The 19,497-nt window shown below is 51.2% G+C and overlaps 1 long non-coding RNA gene across 4 annotated transcripts in view; it reads left to right on the top strand.

Moving 5' to 3' along the window:
* The first annotated feature begins 3,458 nt into the window (after nucleotides 1-3,458).
* LOC136792678 (uncharacterized) overlaps nucleotides 3,459-19,497 on the top strand; it is a 32,063-nt gene continuing 16,024 nt past the window's right edge. The window contains exons 1-3 of one of the 4 annotated variants that reach the window (XR_010836820.1): nucleotides 3,459-3,633; nucleotides 8,059-8,134; nucleotides 16,509-16,590. This is a non-coding gene — a long non-coding RNA (uncharacterized lncRNA). Of the gene's footprint in view, nucleotides 3,634-8,058; nucleotides 8,135-10,233; nucleotides 10,802-11,066; nucleotides 11,731-16,508; nucleotides 16,591-19,497 lie in introns of those variants that run through there. The other 3 variants (XR_010836817.1, XR_010836818.1, XR_010836819.1) reach the window with 3 other exon arrangements.

Raw genomic sequence — 19,497 nt, 5'->3', positions numbered from 1 at the left:
TCCCACGCCAGGCCCCTGTGATCCCCTTCCCCTTCCCCTTCCCGCTGTGTGCTCTGTGCTCATGGCTTCAGCTGGTAACCCCTCGGTGAGGTCACGGGGCCGCGCTCCTGAGATCAGAGTCTGGGTCAGGCTGCTGACTGTGGATTTAATAAGACACGGTTCACTTCCGGCAGGCGGGGCCCGGGGGCAGGTCCCAGGGAGCAGAGGCCTGCTGTTCCTGGCCGTTCCTGGCCATTAGCTCTCAAACCTGATTTTCCACAGGCTTCAGAAGGACTTCTGGATGCTGGGGACAGGTTGGTGCCGCATCAGCTTTACACTTAGACAGCCAGGCCGAGCCTGCCTCAGGTAAAGAAGGGGATCGGGGAACTTCCCTGGTGGTCCAGTAGTTAAGAATCCGCCATCCAACGCAGGGGACATGGGTTTGATCCCTGGTCAGGGAACTAAGATCCTACATGCCGCGGGGCAACTAAGCTGGCGCCACAACTACTGAGCCTGCAGGGTCCAGAGCCTGTGCCACAACTAGAGGGAAGCCCCGGCGCCGCAACGAAAGATCCCGCATGCCACAACGAAGATCCTGCGTGCCGCAACTAAGACCCGATGCAGCCAAATAAATAAATAAATGGTAAAAAAAAAAAAAAAAAAGAAGGGAATGGGGAGGTGGATGCCCAGACCTGTGGTCTGAGTCCCTGTGTGGCCCCTGTGCCCCTGCTCCTGCAGAATCTTGGCCAAAGCAGGGCACTTCTCTGCACCTCTGTCCCCTTTTCTCTGAAACAAGAGATTTCAACTCCTCAAAGTCGCGGACGCCCGCGGCATCATGCAAGTTTCACCCTCTCAGCAAGGCCTTCCCGGATCACCTTGTAATTGCAGTCGGAGAGAGAGGGATACTTACAGGAGTGATTGACTGGGGCAGAAGGCCGCAGAGAGAGGCAGGGTGGAGCACGGGAAAAGCACAGGAAAAGTAAGCATGTGGTCTCAGGCTGCTTCCACGCAGGGCTCTGGGCTCTGGAGAGTGAATTGCACCAAGGTCATTCCTGTGTTCAACCAGGCGGGTCAGGGTTTGTGCGTGTGTGTTTTATATATATAATGTTTTTTGTGGGGTTTTTTTTTTGCTTTATTTTTTATTGTAGTAAATGTACACGCTATAGACTGAATGGTGCTTCCCCTACAAAATTCACACATTGGAATCATACAATATTGGTCCTGTTGCCTCTGGCTGACTTAGCATCACGCTTTTGAGGTATATCCGTGCCGTAGCATGTATCAGTACTTCATCCCTTCCCCCCCCCCATATACACTCTCTCTCTCTATTTTTTTAATAGACTTTATTTTTTAGGGTCACAGCAGCTTCATTACTTTTTATGGCCAAACAATATTCTATTGTATATGTAAACCACATTTTGTTCATCTGTTGATGGGCTCGAGGGTTACTTCCACCTTCCGACTATTGTGACTGGTGCTGCTGTGAACATGAGTGTGTACCTATTTGTTCACATCCCTGCTTGCAGGGGCGGGGAGGATGTCTGTTGTCTCCCCTGCCACGTCAGTCACTGGTCACATTGCCAAGCTGAGGGAGCACTTCATGGTCAAAGTTGAGAATTTTTATCGAGGAACAATACACAGGATGGTGCCCAAACCTTAAATGTGAAGCTAGATGGATTTTGCACATTTGCGCCAAGGTGATTAGCACCCCGATCCAGATGTGGAAGATTCTGATCACCGCAGAAGTTGCCCTCATGCCCGGCAGAGCCCACCCCTCCCTTCCAGAGGTCACCATTTCTGGGAGCTGCATCACCGGGGATCCCTTCTGCCTATTCCCAAACCTCACTCAGTGAAACGACAGGGTATGAGCTCTTACAAACACGCTGTCCGGCTTCTTCCGCTTTCCGTCGGCGGCGAGAGTCATTCATGTTGACTTGCAAACCAACTGTTTGTTCTTTTTAGATTTCTGTGCAGTTTTCAGCTGTATGAATAGATCACAATTTCTTTTTCATTCTAGCGCTGATGGACATTTGGGTTGTTTTCAGTTTGGGGCTATTTCAGAGAAGGCTGCTGTGGATGTTTTCGTCTATGTCTTTTGATGGTCATTTGTACTCATTTTTCTTGGGAGCATGTCTGGGTGTGGGATTACTGAATCATAGACGAGGCATGGGCTCAGCTCTAGTAGCTACTGACAGTTTTCCAAAGTAGCTGTCCCAGTTTTCACTGCCATCCATAATGTCTGGGAGTTCCAGTTGCTGTACTTATCAACACTTGGAATGCCAACCAAAGGTACATACTTTTGATATGACGTGGCCCCCAAGCATTGTTCAGTGCGTATCCAATCAGAGTCCAATCGGGAAAACAGAAATCACCCTAGGTGTTTCAACAAAAGGAGTTTCATGCAGGGATTTGGTCACACAGGTGATGGAAGAGCTGAGAAGCCCAGTGGTCAGTAACAGCAGGAAGCCACTGCCATTGCTAAACTAGAGGGACAGATGGAGGGGGTGGTGGTACCCAAACTAGGAGCTCGGGTCATCCAGGGGAACTAGAGCCCTGGCAGGGCCATCTGGCAAGAGCTAGATATACAGTAGACATGCAGCAGACATGCAGCCCCTACTGGAGAAAACCACCAAAGGAGGGAATTCCCTGGCAGTCCGGTGGTTAGGACACCTGCTTCCATTGCAGGGGGCATGGGTTCAATCCCTGGTCGGGGAACTAACATCCCGTAAGCTGCATGGCAAAGAAAAAACAAAAACAAGAACAAAAAAAAAACAAAAACAAAGAAGAAAGAAGGGGAGAAATACTCTGAATACTCCGGATGCTCCTTTCCTCCCTCCAGTTCCAACCAGTGCCTCCCATTGGCTGACACTGGGGGGAAGCCAGCTGATCGGACAGCCCAGCAAATAAAGGTCACAGACAAGGGTAGAGCAAGCAGGCAATGACCTGCACACACAACAGAGGAACCACTTGCTGTGCTGTACTTCCCATCGCATGGTCTACTACTTTAGGCGTGATTTAACGATAACTGGTTATATTAATTTTTTTTAAACTCACTGGTTCACTTTAGAACCTAATCCACAGGTAAAGATTCTCTACTAGTATTTAAGGTCTGACTTGTTATGGGTGCCCCTGCTCTCAGGCCAAATGTCAGCGGGTCCCATGTCACAATCCCTTCCCAAGATGCCTTAGAAAACAGAGAGTTGCCCTTTTCCTGCAGGAGGGCTGAAGGGCATTGGCTAAGTAAGCATGTGGGCCGAGAGCTGGTCAGCCTGGGTTTAATTCCCGCCTCCCCTTTGACAGCTCTGTGACCTTGGCCTTTTCTCAGCCTCTCTGAGCTTCAGTCGTAAATGAACAATAACACCACTTCCTGGGCTGTTGTGAGGCTTAAACGAGCTAGTCTGAGTAAAGCAGCTTAGAACGGGCCTGGAACACAGTAAGCATTCAATAAATGCTTGTTTGTTTGTTTTTCAGCGGCTCCTGGGGTGAAGGGGTGCCCTCTACACCTGTCACAATTGCAGCGTGAATAAGCCCGGGCCAGCGACTTGAAGCCCAGAGTACCTGGGATTAACTAAAGTAACCCTCGTGAGATGGACAAGTGGCTTAAACATCTCCCTGCAGAGAAGTGACAGAAGGAGGATAATTCCAGTAATGCAGGTGAGCAGTAAGAAAACGGCTGAGTGATACACGGGGACATATGCATAAATTACAAGTGAAGAAATATTCCTCTCACGGGGGTTGGTGCTCAGATTTTATTTTTATTGTCACAGAGTATGATCAGAAGTGTCTGCAACATTCTAGTCTGGCTGACCTTCCGAGGAGACTGGGGTCACAGAATCCAGCTCTCATGGGACTGGTTAGATTGTGTTCTCAACTGGTAGTGTACCGTTGGTGGTATGCAGGATAATTTTAGCTGGTACACAGTTCAGCTGTTTCTTTTAATTTGAATAACTTACACATTTACTGTAACATGGACTAGAGAAAAATAAAATAGCACATATGTCTTTGGGCAATATTGGTGGAAGAAAATTTCCCCAAAGACCTATATCCTCCCAATGGGCTCAGCAGTCTTACATAAATTGTAGTAAAGTGATGGCTTCAACTATGTAGGAGCAAATGAATTTCAATAGTTAGAATAAGAAAGTGGTTTTTACCACACCACCTATGGTTTATGGAGACAGTCTGTGTAGGAGAAGTCTGGGTTTGGAGGCCGGGGTGTGGGGCTGGAGGAGGGGATGCTGTGTGTGTTTGCGGGAGGAGGAGGGCTTTAGCTGGATCTGCAACCTTTTAATTCTGTAAAAAGAGAGATCTGAAGCAAATTTGGCAAAGTGTTAATATCTGTTTAATTCGCGTGGTTGCAGATAGACAATCTGTTACTGTTATTAACTTTACCCTTTCTATGTTGGGAAGAGTTTGCAATTTACACGATATTGAGAAAATGAATTTGGAATAGGGATGATGTAATAGCTGCTGGAGTTTAGTTTGCTATTTGAAATATTTTTCCCTATGGTGGGTAACACTTGATGTGTTAGAAGTATTTAAAGCACGTTGCCTCTACACACAAGTCCAAAATATACAAGCATGGTGGGGTCCTTCTGTCATTCCAAATGTCACCTCTGTGATCAGTGCTAAGGCCTCAGGAATACCCTCAAAAAAGATCACTTCCTTTCAACCAAAACAAGGCCACTTGGAGGCTACCCCCCAAAACCTTGAAACCCTGTGACTGCTTGGACACTTTATTGTCATTATGAGTTAGGAAAACATTTGAAAGAGAACCCCGGAATGGGAGTTTAAACAAGATAGAAGTTTACTTCTCAGAAGAAAAAATCAGGAGGGAGTTGTGGCTTGCATCTCATGGTCTAACGAGGCTGCTGCAGCTCCAGCCACCACATCTGAATTCCAGCCAGTAGAAAGGAGAAGGCCAGAAGACGACCATTTCTCTGCCCTTTAAGGATCCTTCCCAGACATCAAACATACCGCTTCCACTTACATCTTGGTGGCCAGTACTGAAACAGAGCAGTATGCCTGTGTGCCAGTGGTGCAGGAAGCCAGACTCTGAGAGTGGGAATTTGCAGCAAAGTAAGAATTTATTACACAGCACCAAGCAAGGGAGTGGGAGACAAGCCTCAGATCCACTCCAACTTGGTGTTTGAGTTAAGGGTTATTTTTTAAAGAGGAAGAACAAAAGAGGCTGAGATTAATCATCATCGTGTGACATTTCTTAACCAGGATTCAGGATGTCTCTGGTTTACGATTTTCTGGTCAAATGATCCATGGCTCAGGGGTCTGTGAGCTCACATTGCCCTGGAGAAACAAGCTGAGTTTGTACATTAATGATGAGATCTGTAAGAGCAATTTTAGTACATTAATGATGTTATCAACAACTGCAATTTTAGCATCTGACTCTGGGTGATTAGTGTTCAGTTAGCACAGGATTGAGGTCAGAGGGGACAAGAAAGGGAATAAAGTTTTGCATAGAGAGATTAATCATAAACTCAGTAAGGGAACTCAGCGTTAGGGGGACTCAGTTTCAGGACTGAATTGTTTGGCCACACCTAGCTGCAAGGGAGCCTGGAAATGTTGGCTTTATGCCCACCAGCTGTGCGCATGGCTAAAAGTCAGGGTTTCTCTTACTCAGGAAGAAGGGGCCACTGGACTTGGGGGGGGGCAGCCAGGACAGTCTCTGCCACTGTGCTGCCAGGGTGGGGAGCCCTCCAACCGCCTCCTTTTCTCCTGGAGCTCAGGGGAGGAGCTGGGGGCTGCGGCCACGAAGCTTCATTGTAGTAACTCCGCTTTGCGCAGCACACTGTTCTTGGCTAGGACTGGGGCGGTACTTGGAAGGATTCATGGGGTGAAAAGGATGCGGTACTTGGGGGAGTGCAGGCGAAAGGCCCACCTGCCGGGTTCCAACCGTGCATCCTCGGGGTTTACTGCCTTGTTGTAAAGTGGGAAGAAAAGTTGTACCAGACCCCGAGGGCTGTCAATCCGTTTCATAGGATTTAACACTTAGGACATTAGTGACCCCAAACTAACTTCCTTCCATCCTGTCCTCCCCTCCCCTCCCCTTCCCTCCCTCCATTCCCTCCTTCCAATGAAATACACATACATATGCACTTACATGTATACGTAAAGGGAACTAACTTAAGGTGCAGCTTGATGAATTTCCCCGTGTGTGTGTGTAGCCAAGTAACAACCCCCCAGCTCCAGATACAGAACATTTCCAGCCCCCAGAAGGCTCCCGTGGGTCCCTTCCTTGGCGGTAGCACCCACCCTGCTGAGTGAACCACTGTTCTGACTCTCTGCCCGTAGGTTAGTTTCCTGGCAGAATTTCATAGAAATGACGTCACCCAGAACGTGCTTTTTCGTGTCTAGCTTCTTCCACTCAACATAATGTCGTCCACGTTGTGTGTACCCGTGGCCCCGTCTCACAGAGGAAGAAACAAAGGCTCAGACAGACTAAGGGAAGCGACGTCGGAGGAGAGCCCCAGCCCTCCGAGGATGTCCCTTTCTCTGTCTGCGCACCGTCCCCTGAGGGTCCGTGCTGATCGCCAGCCCCGGCGCTCCTTCCTGTGCTGGGGCCTCCTTGCACGCGCAGTCGGTCGGGGATCCTTCCGCCAGCAGAGGCTCTGAGCTGCTAAACCTCATCCATCGCGCTGGCCGTACTCCTTCCAGCGGAGCTGGTCATGTGATCGTGTGATCGTGCGTGGCGACTCGGTTCCCGTGGCCCGTTCGTCATGGCTTCACAGGCGCTTTCTTGGGGCCTCGGGGCAAACCCTCTGTGTCCGCACCGTGTGTGCCCCGTTGCACCCCACAGGCGACGCTGTAGAGGTTCCTGGCTGCATCTGTGCACATAGACGCGTGTCCACTTGCACACGTGGCTCTCTCTCTGGCAGAACATCTTTGAGGTGGAGCCCAACGGGCTGGGTTTAAATCCCGACTCTACCTCTTACAGGCTGTACAACTTTGCCTCGGTTACCCTCCCCGTGCCTCAGTTTCCCACCTGTGAAATGCGAATGAAGACAGAACCCGCTTCCTGGAGTGCATTCATTTCCGGGGCTGCCACCACAAAGTACCATGGACTTAGGGGCTTAACAAACCGAAACCCGATCACTCACAGTTCTGGAGGCCAGAAATCTGAAATTGAGGCATCGGCAAGGTTGCTGACTTCCGGGGTCGCTGGCGGAGAATCTATTCCATGCCCCTCTCTGAGCTTCTGGTGGTTGCCGGCCGGCCTTGATGTTGCTTGGCTTGCAGACGCCTCACTCCAACTTCTGCCTCTGTCAACACACAACTGTCTTCCCTCTGTGTGTCTCTGCGTCCAAAGCTCCCTCTTCTTATAAGGACACCAGTCACCGGCTAAAGGGCCCACCCTGATTGCTATGACCTCATCTGAACTTGGTGACATCTGCAAACCCCCTATTTCCCAATGAGGTCACATTCACGGGTTCCAGGTGGATGTGAATTTGGGGGAGACGCTAATCACCCCAGGACGTGGGTTAATGTGCGTTAATCCCCGTGCCGTGCTGAGAACAGCACCTGCATAAGTCATGTTCCACGGTGGCATTTGTTACCATCACTGGCACACGGGAGGAATATAAATCCCACTCTCTTTTAAGTGGCTGTCGGGGCGGGAGATCCCCGGTGGCCCAGTGGTTAAGACTCGGCGCCTTCACTGCTGGGGCCCCGGTCCAATCCCTCGTCATCCATCGGGGAACGAAGATCGCGCAAGATGCGCGACTTGGCCGAAACAAAGAAAGAAAGAAACAAACAAAAAATGGCGCTGGGGCGGGGGTGGGGGGGGCGCGGGGCGGGTTCCTGTTCCACGTGGCCAAATAAAACCCTGACAGGGATGTGAACCTCAGCCTGCCTGAGGCTGGCCAGGTCCTGGCTCTTCCCAGGGACCCTCCGCTGTCTCCAGGCGCCTCCCCCTCGGCGTTCAGCTGCATCATTCAGCTGGGGAGGGTGCAGGCAAGCAATGAAACAGAGCACGCTTGCTCCCATTCTGGCTTTCCAACAAGGAGAGCTTAATGAGGCAATTAAGCAGAACTATTTTCTCTTTATCTCCCTCTCCATCTTCCCCAGCTATGTCGGTGCGCTGCGAGGAGCTGGAGGGCCCCTGAAGATGAGAAGAGCCCGTCCCCCTCGGTTGCAGGAATAGGTGAGCAGCGGCTGCGCCGAGGTCACACGGCGAGTCGGTGGGGTCGCCGGCTTGGCAAAGCCTGGCGGGAGAGGGGCTGGAATGGTCCACGTGGGGACTGCGGCCGGCTGGGCTACGCGGGGGCCGGCCAGAGGGCGGCGTCACCGTGAAGTGACACTGCCCACGTGGACGGCATGGACTCTGTTGCATGAGGTCAGCTGAGTCTTCCGGAGAAGCTAAAATCCACCTGTATAAAGGGAGCCATCTAGCGATTCAAAGTGCTCGAAAACCCAGGGTAGGCCACACAAAGTGGCCCCCTCTGAGAAGAGTGTCTTCGCTCAGCTACTAGGGTGCGCGTGGCGGGCGCAGCCCAGAGGGCGGACGGGGAGGAGCGTTTGATCCTGTGTGTGCAGGGCGTGCCTGGGCTTCTCCTGGTCCCCCGCGTAGCGAGACGGGAGCTTCCTGGCCTGCCTGCATTAGCGTTCCCTCCAAAATCCCCCTCCGGCCAAGCAGTCTTCAGCGGCCTGCCGTTCACGGTGTGGATGTCGTGCACCGCGCAAAGGCGCCCGCTGGAGAGGCGATCGGGCTGCTCTCGGGCTGTGCTCGGCCGGCTTGCTAAGCTGCTTATCCTGGAAGAAGCATCTGATCGTTGTAGTGCATCCACCCAGGGCGCTCTCTTTTTCGAATTCTCACAGTGCTGGGTCAGTTTGGGTCCTTCAGGGAGATGCCGAGATGAGGGACTTCCCTGGCGGTCCAGTGGTTAGGACTCCGGGCTTTCACTGCCGCGAGGGCAGGTTCGATCCCTGGTCGGGGAGCTAAGATCCCACAAGCCGCGTGGCACGGCCAAAAAAAAAAACAACAAAGAGAAAAGAAAGATGCCAGGGTGAGATTCGATGTGCAAGTGGGTCATTAGGGGAAACAGCTCTAGGAGAAAAGGAGGCGGGAGAGCCTTCAGTCTGAGATGCAACTCTGGCCTCCGTACGGAGCGAGGCGGGAGGGGCTCAGGCCTCAGCACAGTGCTAAGGAAGTTTTTGTGCCGGCTGATGGGGAATCCCGGAGCCAGGCTCCCCCATCGGAGGCATCCCCCATCCTGCCGGGATGGGCCTACCTTTATTTCCCTTCCTCGCAGGGTCATTGGTGGGAGTGGCTGTGGGGCTCAGGGTGGGTTCCGAGCACGGCAGCGGGGCTGTCAGTCAGTCACTCGTGCCCTGCAGCAGGAGACTCCAGGGGATGACGGTCAAGGCTGTCACGGTGCTGAATCTGCCAGTGGGTGCCCTGATCTGTGAAGACACAGTTAAAAACAGCCGGCGTGGTAAATCAGACAGAGAAAGACGAATATCATAGGGTACTGCTTGTGTGTAGACTCTAAAAAAAGGGTACAAATGAACTTATCTACACAACACAGAAATAGAGTCACAGATGTAGAACACAAACTTATGGTTACCAGGAGGTAAGGGGAGGGGAGGGATAAATCGGGAGACTGGGATTGACATATCCACACTACTCTATATCAAATAGATAGCTAATAAGGGCCTACTGTAGAGCACAGGGAACCCTACTCAGTACTCTGTTATAGCCTATATGGGAAAAGGATCTAAAAAAGAGTGAATAGATGTATATGTATAACCGACTGACTTTGCTGTACCCCCAAAACTCACACAACATTGTAAATCAACTACACTGTAAACAAACAAACAAACAAACAGTCTGCGTGCAGCCTGGGAGGTCTTTGATGGCTTATATTTTAGGGTTGCCATTCAAGCAAATCTTGCATCCTGGACCCTAGTAGATCTGAAATTGTTGCAACTTAAAATATTTTTGCTCTGTTGTCTTTGAAGTCTCTCCTGCCCCATGGTAGGTTTGATGCCTCACGCCCAAGGGGAACGCATGGCCTTACACAAGCGTATTAGTTTCTTCTCACTGCTGGGAAGACATCTCACTGATGTCTTCTCACCCGACAAATCTCAAGAACTTAGTGACTGAACACCATCTATGTTTATTCTCTTACCATTCTGGAGGTCAGAAGCCGAAAATGAGTCTTGCAGACTAAAATCATGGTGTCGGCAGGGCTGGTTCCTTCTGGAGGCTCCAGGGGAGAATTTGTTCCTTGCCTCTTTCAGCTTCTGGAGGAGGCCTGCATTCTAGAAGGGCCTTTGCTGCTTCCTCCGTCTTCAAAACTGGGAACTGCCCCTCTCCTGCTTTCCGTCCACCTGCCCCACGTGGATCTGACCATCCTCTTCTCCTCTCTAGCTCCAGGATGAGTGAGGGGCCCGAGCCTAGCCCATCAGAGTGGCTCATGCCCTTGGCCAGGTCAGTGAGAGATTTACCTGGGATTTGGGGTGTGCTCTCTTTCTGCGAGGTGGCTAAGCCAGTAGAATGAAAATCTGGAGCTGCTGGTGGTTATCTTGATGGAGAATAAAGTCTACAGAGAAGAAAACAGACTAAGAAGGAGAGAAAGGCCAAGTCCTACTGACCTTGAGCACCTGGATTCAGCTGTACCTGAAGCTTGCCAAGCCCTGACATTTTCAGATACTGAGATAAGAAATCCCACTTCTGGCCTAAGCCAGCTTGAACTGAGTTTTTAATTCTCGCTACTAGGGGTCCCGGATGGTACTCCCTTCTCCAATTCAATTTGTGTAGGCACAAAGCTCATGCTGGCCTTGCTTCTTTTCCATCCTCCCCCTTCTCTCCCCCTGCCAGCTATGCTACTGGGTGATACATCCTAATGTATATTTAACAGTGGCTCAAAATCGAATTAATTTAGATTGGTTAATAAACTGTAACATCCGTTTCTAAATCAAGCTACATTTTCCTCTTGAGCAACTAAATTCATGCCTGTTGGTTAATTTGTTGCTATTGTAATCCTTTAATGCTGATGAAATTATGGAAAGGTTTCTAGTGAAATTATCCAGATTTGATTAGGGTTGAACTTATTAATATTTTTCCTTCCCAGTGGTCGTTGGAGAGCGTACAAGTTCCCTGCGTTGTGAAGCGTGATCTCAGAAAGCAGACTTGTTCTGTCCCGGTTCAGATCCTCCTTCTTTGGGTGTGCATTTATTGAGCACTGACTGTATGCCCAGCCCTGGCCGTTAACATTCTTAATGGAGCATATGCAGGAAGAGGAGGTTCTGGGCTTCTATGCGACGACAGTTGTTGTAAGGGATTTAGGGGCACCAGGGGTCCCCTCTACTTTGCCTCCCAAACGGCCCCACCTCCAGGTGTGATGGAGCCTTTGCTGTCCGGTTCCCCATAAACCCAGTGCTGGCCTGAAGCAGGTGCTCACGTGCAAATCAGTCTGACCTTGAGCCTGACCCCGAAGAATTTCCCGCTGACACGTAGCACCTCTCCAAGACCCCATGGAGAGCTGGAACAGGCTGAGGCCAGAGCAGGAAAAAGGTGAAGTTCAAAACTGGATCCAGACCCAGCAGAGAAGAATGAGACCCAGACAGGTGGGTGTCCTTTTCCTCCCCTGCTCTCCTCCCCTCTAGTCCCTGCTGAAGGGGTACCAACTGCCCCCCGAGCCCCCCGCTAACTCCATTTGTTCTGGAATGTACCGCGCTTCACCCCCGATGCCCCAAAAAGCACATACTCGCACAAGAATCTGAAGTGTGTCCAGGTTCCCTCCTTCAGGAAAGAGAGGCATGGGAAAGGGCCTGGGAGCTAAGACCCGGGTGGTGGATTAGGTCAGGCCCAGAGAGGGTCCCCCAGTTCAGATTTCCAGCCGGTCCATGGGGAGGGTGTGTCCAGGGTAGCCTGATTCACCCTCCACTTGCTGGCATTCTGGTTGGTGATTCCTGAGCTTGGCACAGAATTCTCTAGAAGGGTTGCCCCTTTTCCCCACGCGGGTGAGGGATGTAACAACCACCCGTTGTGTTGGCAAGGGATCTGTGTCGTGCTGGACGCCTTTCAGGTCCCTAGGCCGGCAGGTTAAAGTCCTGCTGCCGAGCCTTTGCGGATGCCGCTCCTGCTCTGGGCCTGCCCTTCCCCCGCTCCTGCCTGCCCCCCTCGACCCACACGCTTCGTCCTCAGGTCTCAGCAGAACCGTCTCTTCTTTTTTTTTTTTTTTTTTTTTTGCGGTATGCGGGCCTAGCGGCCATGGCTCACGGGCTTAGTTGCTCCGCGGCATGTGGGATCTTCCCGGACCAGGGCACGAACCCGTGTCTCCTGCATCGGCAGGCGGATTCTCAACCACTGCGCCACCAGGGAAGCCCAGAACCGTCTCTTCTTCAAGACACTTCCCCTTTCTCCTCAGAATACACTTTCCCGGCTCTCAGTGCTTCCCCTCTAGAGAATGATTGCAAATGGTCAATCGAGAATTGTGAACTTTTTTTCCTCCTAGCCAGCTTTCCCCCTGTAATGCCCAGGCTGCATGGTCGGCGAGAGCGGAAGTCCCGTGTTTCTCACCGAGACGTTGCCTACGGGTGGTCCACAAATGGATTTAGTTGCCCTTGCGTAGGGTTTTATCATTTTTAACAAATTAATTGGCAGCATTTTAAAGTTAGGGGATTTCAGGAATTCCCTGGCGGTCCAGTGGTTACGGCTCCGTGCTTCCACTGCAGGGGGACGTGGGTTCGATCCCTGGTCAGGGAACTAAGATCCCGCATGCTGCGTGGTGCAGCAAAAAAAAGATAATAAAGTTAAGAGATTTCACATTAAAAATCTGGATCTGTGGCCTTTGTTAAAAAAAAAAAAAAAATCAGAAGATTTGGTAACCTTGGGCCCTACATTCTGACATGATGACAAGTAGCAGGAATTGGCCTTTAAACAAGGCGGGTGCTGTTTTGGTCACGTCACCCCACTCCCCACCAGTCCCTATTGCCCCACACCCAAGCCGTTTTACTCACTTACATTACCTGTCTGATCTCGGTAGGTTTGGGGTTTCAACCCCTTGTCTAGTCCTTTGTGTCCCTGGCCCTGACTGTGCCTGGTGCATAGTAGACCTTTCATGTTCATTCATTCCTTGCGATAGCCTAGTGGGACACAGCTTCCCATTTTCAAGATGAGAAAACTGAGGTTCCCAAGGTCACACAGCCACGGAGTGGCAGAGCCAGGATTTGAACCACCGACCATCTGGTTCCCAGTCCTGGGTTCACACCACGCCATCCCACGGCCGCACTGACCAGGATGGAGAGAGCTCCTTCACACTTAAAGTGCCACCCATAACCTCATCAGAACTCCTGCCCACTCCATTTAGAGAAGGGATTGAAAACTCAGTTGCTGTCAGAGGCCATGCGGGTACATAAAGGAGGGGACAGCAGTGACCTGGAGGGCAGAGGCCCCAGCCCAGCACAGCCGGGCAGGAATGCGCCCCAGTGTGGCAAAATCTCTGATGTTTCCGGAGAAGCCAGACATTTGGGGTATGTGTGAAGCACCCCAATCTGTCGGCAGGCTGGGTTCCCCCACCGTGTTTCCAGGTTGTGCCCTTGGCTTCAAAGCTGGCTTTTTATCACTGGCTGTGGAGGGCAGGCAGAGGGGATCCTGGCGTTTTGGCTCTCTGTTATCAGGGTGGTGTGGTCAGCGTCGTCTCAGTTGGGCCGAGGATTCTTCGTGGGGGCCCCCGCATGGCTGCCACCTCCAGACCCAGAATCGGAGAAGTGTTGACCTATGTACCAGGTACCACACAAAGCCTTGCATAGCTTCCAAAATGAAATCAGAAACTACTCCCAGAGGCTGAAACAGATGAGTTCTCCCACCTTCTGGAATGTCGGCTCCATGAGGGCAGGGATGTTATATGTCTTGTTCCCCGCTGTCTCCCTGGTGGCTAGAACAGCACCTGGCACATAGTAGGCTCTGGGCAAATGTTTGTCGGCTGACTGCACGACAGCGTATCAGCAGCAGGCATTGCCCGTGCATTTGCTAATGACGGCTCCACAAAAGGAGCTCCTGTGATTAGCCTTCCTTTCGGGGGGAGGCGTCTAAGATGATGAGAGGGGAAGGAATTGGCCAGCGTTCGCTCAGCTGTTCAGGATGGAGCCCGCATCAGAGCTCGGGCCTCTTCCTGCTGCAGCCGAAGAACAAAACCCACTCTCTTCTCTCTCTGCGCTCCATCGCTGCAACTTGAGCTTTTATACGCAGTGGATTTTCAGAGCCTGTGGTTGACATCCAACCAATAAATAGATGGGTGGAGAATAAATACCTCTTGTAACAACGTCAGCAAAGCTCTTCGAGACCACTCTGGAGGGCTTACTTCTTGGAAAGGGGCCTCACCTCTTCTTTCAGAAAGAGCTTCATTCTGGAATCCAGGCAGCACGCAGGACTTGCTCCTGGAAGCGTATTTCAACATTCATCAAACATAATTATTTCCTCCAGTAAAATATTTAAACAGAGCTTCACAGAATCCAACAAAAGAAAATGAGTTTTAGGGGAAATACACACACACACACACACACACACACACACACGCACACACACGCACACACGCACACACCCAGACACACAAACCAAATTCTTTCCTCAAAACATAAGCTGGAAGGATTTTTATCTGCTCTCAGAGGGAAAACTCAAGAGGTTTAATTTAAAACTTGGGCGGGCTCATGGCTTTTCAATGGGGTGATTGTTCCATAGTCAGGGAATGAGATAATAAGAAAACGTTTTCGAGTCCAGTGTTTGGTTTGGCTTCAAAAATTCAAACTGGAGTTCTTCTGAAAGCTCTCGGGGCCCTGTGAGCACCTCGGCTGGTATGTCCTCAGGTCAGAGACCAGATCTGCAATAACATTTATGCAATCAGAGACTTCCAAGGGAATGCAGGCCAAGTGATTGCCTTGTGCATGTGTGCAGAGCCGGGACAAGGACGTGGTTACCTCCCCTGGGGGCTTGTCACCCAGCCCCCAGGTGCCCAGAACCCCTGTACTGGTGTGAAACATGTACTGAGCAAGACTTGAGAGTCACCTGCCCTTATCTGGAAGCCCCCCGGGGCACGACAGCATCTTTTGACCTGTCAGGAGTTCATCAATCTCCCGCTGTCTTTGTCAGCCCGCTAGGCTAGCCGGGAAATCCAAAACTGTCTTCTCAGAAATTCAGCCTGCATATCCTCCCAGCTTTCCTGGGATTCTTTCCGTGTGGATTTTATCGGGTGGAAATGGGCGAAACCGTAGCATGAATGCTGATGACCGTCTTTCCCCTTGGCTTTGCTTCTTTCGTTCTGCTTTGGGCTGTCTTGGGAAAATGCTCACTTTCTATGAGAACAGGGCTTCCCAGGGTCAAGTTCAGGGTGCAAGGGAAGCCAGGCAGGACGTCTTGGTGGCTATTATCCTGGAAGTAACCGGCCTCTGATCTGGGGGTGGCTAGGCGGGAAGGCGGCTTTGGGGTTGGATCACCACCCCATGGAGTCTCCCTAGGTCACCTCTTTCTTTCTTTCTTTTTTTTTTTTTTTTAAATTTTTTGGCCGTGCCCTGTGGCATGTGGGATTATAGCTCCCTGACCAGGGATCGAACCCGCGTCCCCTGCAGTAGAAGCACAGAATCTTAACCACCAGACCGCCAGGGAAGTCACTCCCCACGTCATCTCTGATGCTGGGGCATCAACGTCCCTCCTGAGAACTTGGTTATAACAGTGGCGTCCTGCCTCCACTGTGCTATAAGGAGACCAGGGGACAGATTCCAGCAGGGGCAGGTAGCACCCCTCTAAGAAGCTACTTGTTTTTCCTTCTGCAGCTGGCCGTTGAGTCTAGAGGCCTGGGCACCCGTCCCTCAACTCACCCTGGGACTGGGCCTCACTTAGCTCCTAGCCCTCACCCACCAAAACCCATCTTTGACCCTGACCTGACTCTCCTGGAAGGCCTGGCCAGCTGGAGGTGAGGTCTGACTCTTGTGATGGCTGCTAGAGAGTTTCCGTAGCCCCTTGGGTCCCTGACCCACTTGCCCTCCTGAGCGACTCCCGTTATCAACCAGCGGTGATCTCAGAACCTTCCGCTTGTCAAACCTTCCCTGTACCGGTTTCCTCAGGCTGCTGTGACTAACTACGCCACAAAGTAGGTGGTTTAACGCAGCAGAAATGTATTCTCTCACCGTTCTGGAGGCCAGGAGTCTGAAATCAAGGTGGCAACAGGGCCACACTCGCTCTGAAGCCTCTAGGGGAGGGTCCTTCCTTGCTTTTCTTCTAGCTTCTGGCGGCTGCCGGCAACTCTTGGCCTTGCTTGGCTCGAAGCTGCCAGGCTGGCTGTCTTCTCTCTGGGTCCCTGTGTCTTCACAGCAGTCGTTGGATTTTGGGTCCACCTTAATCCAGCATGACTTCATCTTAACTTGACTTCATCTGCAAAGACCTTATTTCCAGATAAGACAACACTCACCAGCTCTGGGTGGACGTGAACTTGGGGAGGACACTGTTCAACCCAGGGCAGCCCCCGAGGACCTGCACTGAACTGAACTTTCTGTGTCTCCCTACTTAATCGCCACAGCAACCCATGGAGTCAAGTACCGTTAAAATACCCATTGATGGGATGAGAAAACTGAGGCTCAAAGAGGTGACATAGCAAGTGCCCAAGGCCACACCGCTGGGAAAACAATGGAGCTGCGATTTAAACTCAGGTTAGCCTGACTCTGGTGATTCTCTCTTGTCTAAACCTTTACAGTCTCTGGTCCCCTGAATTTTTTTTTTTTTTTTTGGCTGCATTGGGTCTTGGCTGCTGTGCGCGGGCTTTCTCTAGTTGCGGCGAGCGGGGGCTACTCTTCGTTGCGGCGCACGGGCTTCTCATTGCGGTGGCTTCTCTTGTTGCAGAGCACGGGCTCTAGGCGCACAGGCTCAGTAGTTGCGGCACGTGGGCTCAGTAGTTGTGGCTTGCGGACTCTAGAGTGCAGGCTCAGTAGTTGTGGTGCACGGGCTTAGTTGCTCCGCAGCATGTGGGATCCTCCCAGATCAGGGATCGAACCCACGTCCCCTGCATTGGCAGGAGGATTCCTAACCACTGCGCCACCAGCGAAGTCCTGGACCCCTGAGTATTAAGTCCAAGAGAAGCCCGAATAAGAATGATCACCCTTGCACCCTCATTTCTTCCAGGCACTTGGGTTTTAGAGCCTCTGTTCAAAACACATGGACTCAACCAGCCGATATTGGGGATACAAGGCATTAAAAGTTTTTCTAGGGGAGTTCCCTGGTGACCTAGCGGTTAGGATTCCAGGCTTTCACTGCCGTGGCCTGGGTTCAATCCCTGGTCAGGGAACTGAGATCCCGCAAGCCATGCGGCCCGGCCAAAAAAAAAAAAAAAGTTTTTCTAGGCAAATACTTAGAGAAAACACAGACTGCCAGGGGCTGGGGAGAGGCGGCAATGGGGAGTGACTGCTTAATGGGTGTGAGGTCTCCTGTTGGGGTGATGAAAATGTCCTGGGGCTAGACAGAGGTGGTGGCTGCTCCTTGTGAATGGGCTAAATGCCTCTCAGTTGTCCATGTTAACAGGGTTACTTTAATGTGAATTTTACCTAAAATTTTTCTTTTCTGTCTTGATATCTTTCCTTTATCTAACGTCTCACCAGTCTCACCACGGGAGTTAATCTTTGGTCTCAAGGTGTTGTCAATGCCACCGTTGGGGTCACTTCCTTTGTTGGAAGGTGCTGAGCTAATACCCAGGCATAGGTTGGGGCATCTCATTGGCCAGCTGTCCTTTTAGAAAGCACAGGGAATGGGATGCCAGACAGGTAAGTTTTGCTGTTTTTTTGATGGGGGGAAAGGGATATGGGAAAAGCGTGGTCAGCTGGAAGGCAGAATGTTGAAGTTCACCTGCTTTTCTTGTTTGGGCTGCTGGTCAGTCCAGCACATCCCTGTCCTCACTCCATCAACTGTCCCCAAGACCCTGGCCCTGCCCGCCAGGACAGCTGGCGTTCCTGAGCCATCAGCCCTAGGAGCACAGCTTCCTGTGTATTTGCTGAAAGGCCTGATACAGCAAGAGCTCAATTTTATTGATCGTGTCAAAAGCAGTAATTCAAGAAAGCTATTTAAATTCACCAGAGGAAGCCAGAGCAATTATCCGCGTCTGCATCAGATTCTTCATCATTTTTGTTATTGGCTGTTGAGCGTGGAGACGGACATTTTGTGTAAGGCTGATGTGACAGCACAAGGGCCGGTGAAGGCTAGGGGAAAAAAATAATAATAACAGTTCGCCGGATATAAATCTATATGCATAAAGGTTTACAGGGTGTTACCACGGGGGCGTGCGGGCACCCAGTGGTTTCCATCCATCGTGTCCCAACCAAATCCCCCCAGCGTAGCCCCACGGCCCCTATTTCAGCACATAATAACATCGTGATTTGTGATGAAGCAGGTTGTTGTTGCAGTGTTTCCCCCGTAGTTAAACTTTGATGACAGCTTCAATCACACCAAAGTTCTTGTGGGTGACAAGTGAATGAGATCAATGGAAGCGACACTGAGTCTGGCTGGTGGGGCTATGGCTGCAGGGAGGCCGGGGAGGAGGACCCGCCCCAGCCTCTACCACAGCACCTTGGAGCTCAGAGGGTAGCATCCTCTCTGGGCAGGAGCCATGATGAATTCAGCCCTAAATCCCTGGCACTTGGTATAGTGCCTGGTACACAGCAGTGCTCAATGAATAATTGAATGAAGGAAGGAAGGAGCTGGGTGGCTACTTACTTTAAATTGTGGCTTGCCAAACTCAGCTACTCCTGTGTATCATGATGTCGTGATATTTTCTCTGTCTGTGCTGGACATCTTCCATTTGTCTCTGCAGGTCTACTCTCCACCCCTTTTCCATTCTGTTCCATACAGGCTGACCCCTGTGGGCTGCAACCCCCAACCTCCCAGCCCTCCGGTACCCAGCTGGATTCAGCCAATGGGAGGTACCAGCTGGCAGTTGGAGGCTGGTGGAAAAAGAAGCCAAGGTATTTATTCCCCGGCTTCCTCTCTGCCTTGCTTCAGGTGGGCTGTGTCCCTTCAATAAAGGATAAAACTCCTATTGAGTGTTCCTCTCCGATAGCACCCGGCTTCATGTTCTAGTAAGGCTCTCACCCTTGTCCCTTTCATGTGCAGTAACAACTCCCCATATCGCTGTTGCGGGGAGGGGTGCTATCCCCTGCCCAGAGTTTTACAAATGGTCGCTTTGTTAAGTTTTCCCAGTTTCCCATCTGATTGTGCCCTCCTCTATTTTCTTTTGGGATCCTGGCTAATAATATAGCTAAACCATTGCATTCTCATTATTAGTCCCTTTAAGAACAATTCATGGAGTTTTATCTGAGTACTGACTTTGCCTTGCCGTCAGCAGTTCTCTAAGTGTAGTGTCAGACCAGCAGCCTAGAATCACCTGGAAGCTTGTTAGATATGCAAATGCTTGGGTCCCACCCCAGACCTACTGAGTCAGACACTCTGGGGGTGGGCCCAGCTACCTGTGTTTTCACAAGCCTTCCAGGGGATTTTTGATGCACGCTCAAGCATGAGAACTGCAG

The sequence above is a fragment of the Kogia breviceps genome, chromosome 15, assembly GCF_026419965.1.
Source record: "Kogia breviceps isolate mKogBre1 chromosome 15, mKogBre1 haplotype 1, whole genome shotgun sequence".
NCBI lineage: Eukaryota > Metazoa > Chordata > Mammalia > Artiodactyla > Physeteridae > Kogia > Kogia breviceps.
Note: the sequence above shows the minus strand (reverse complement) of the source record. Positions and strands in the feature narration are given on the sequence as shown.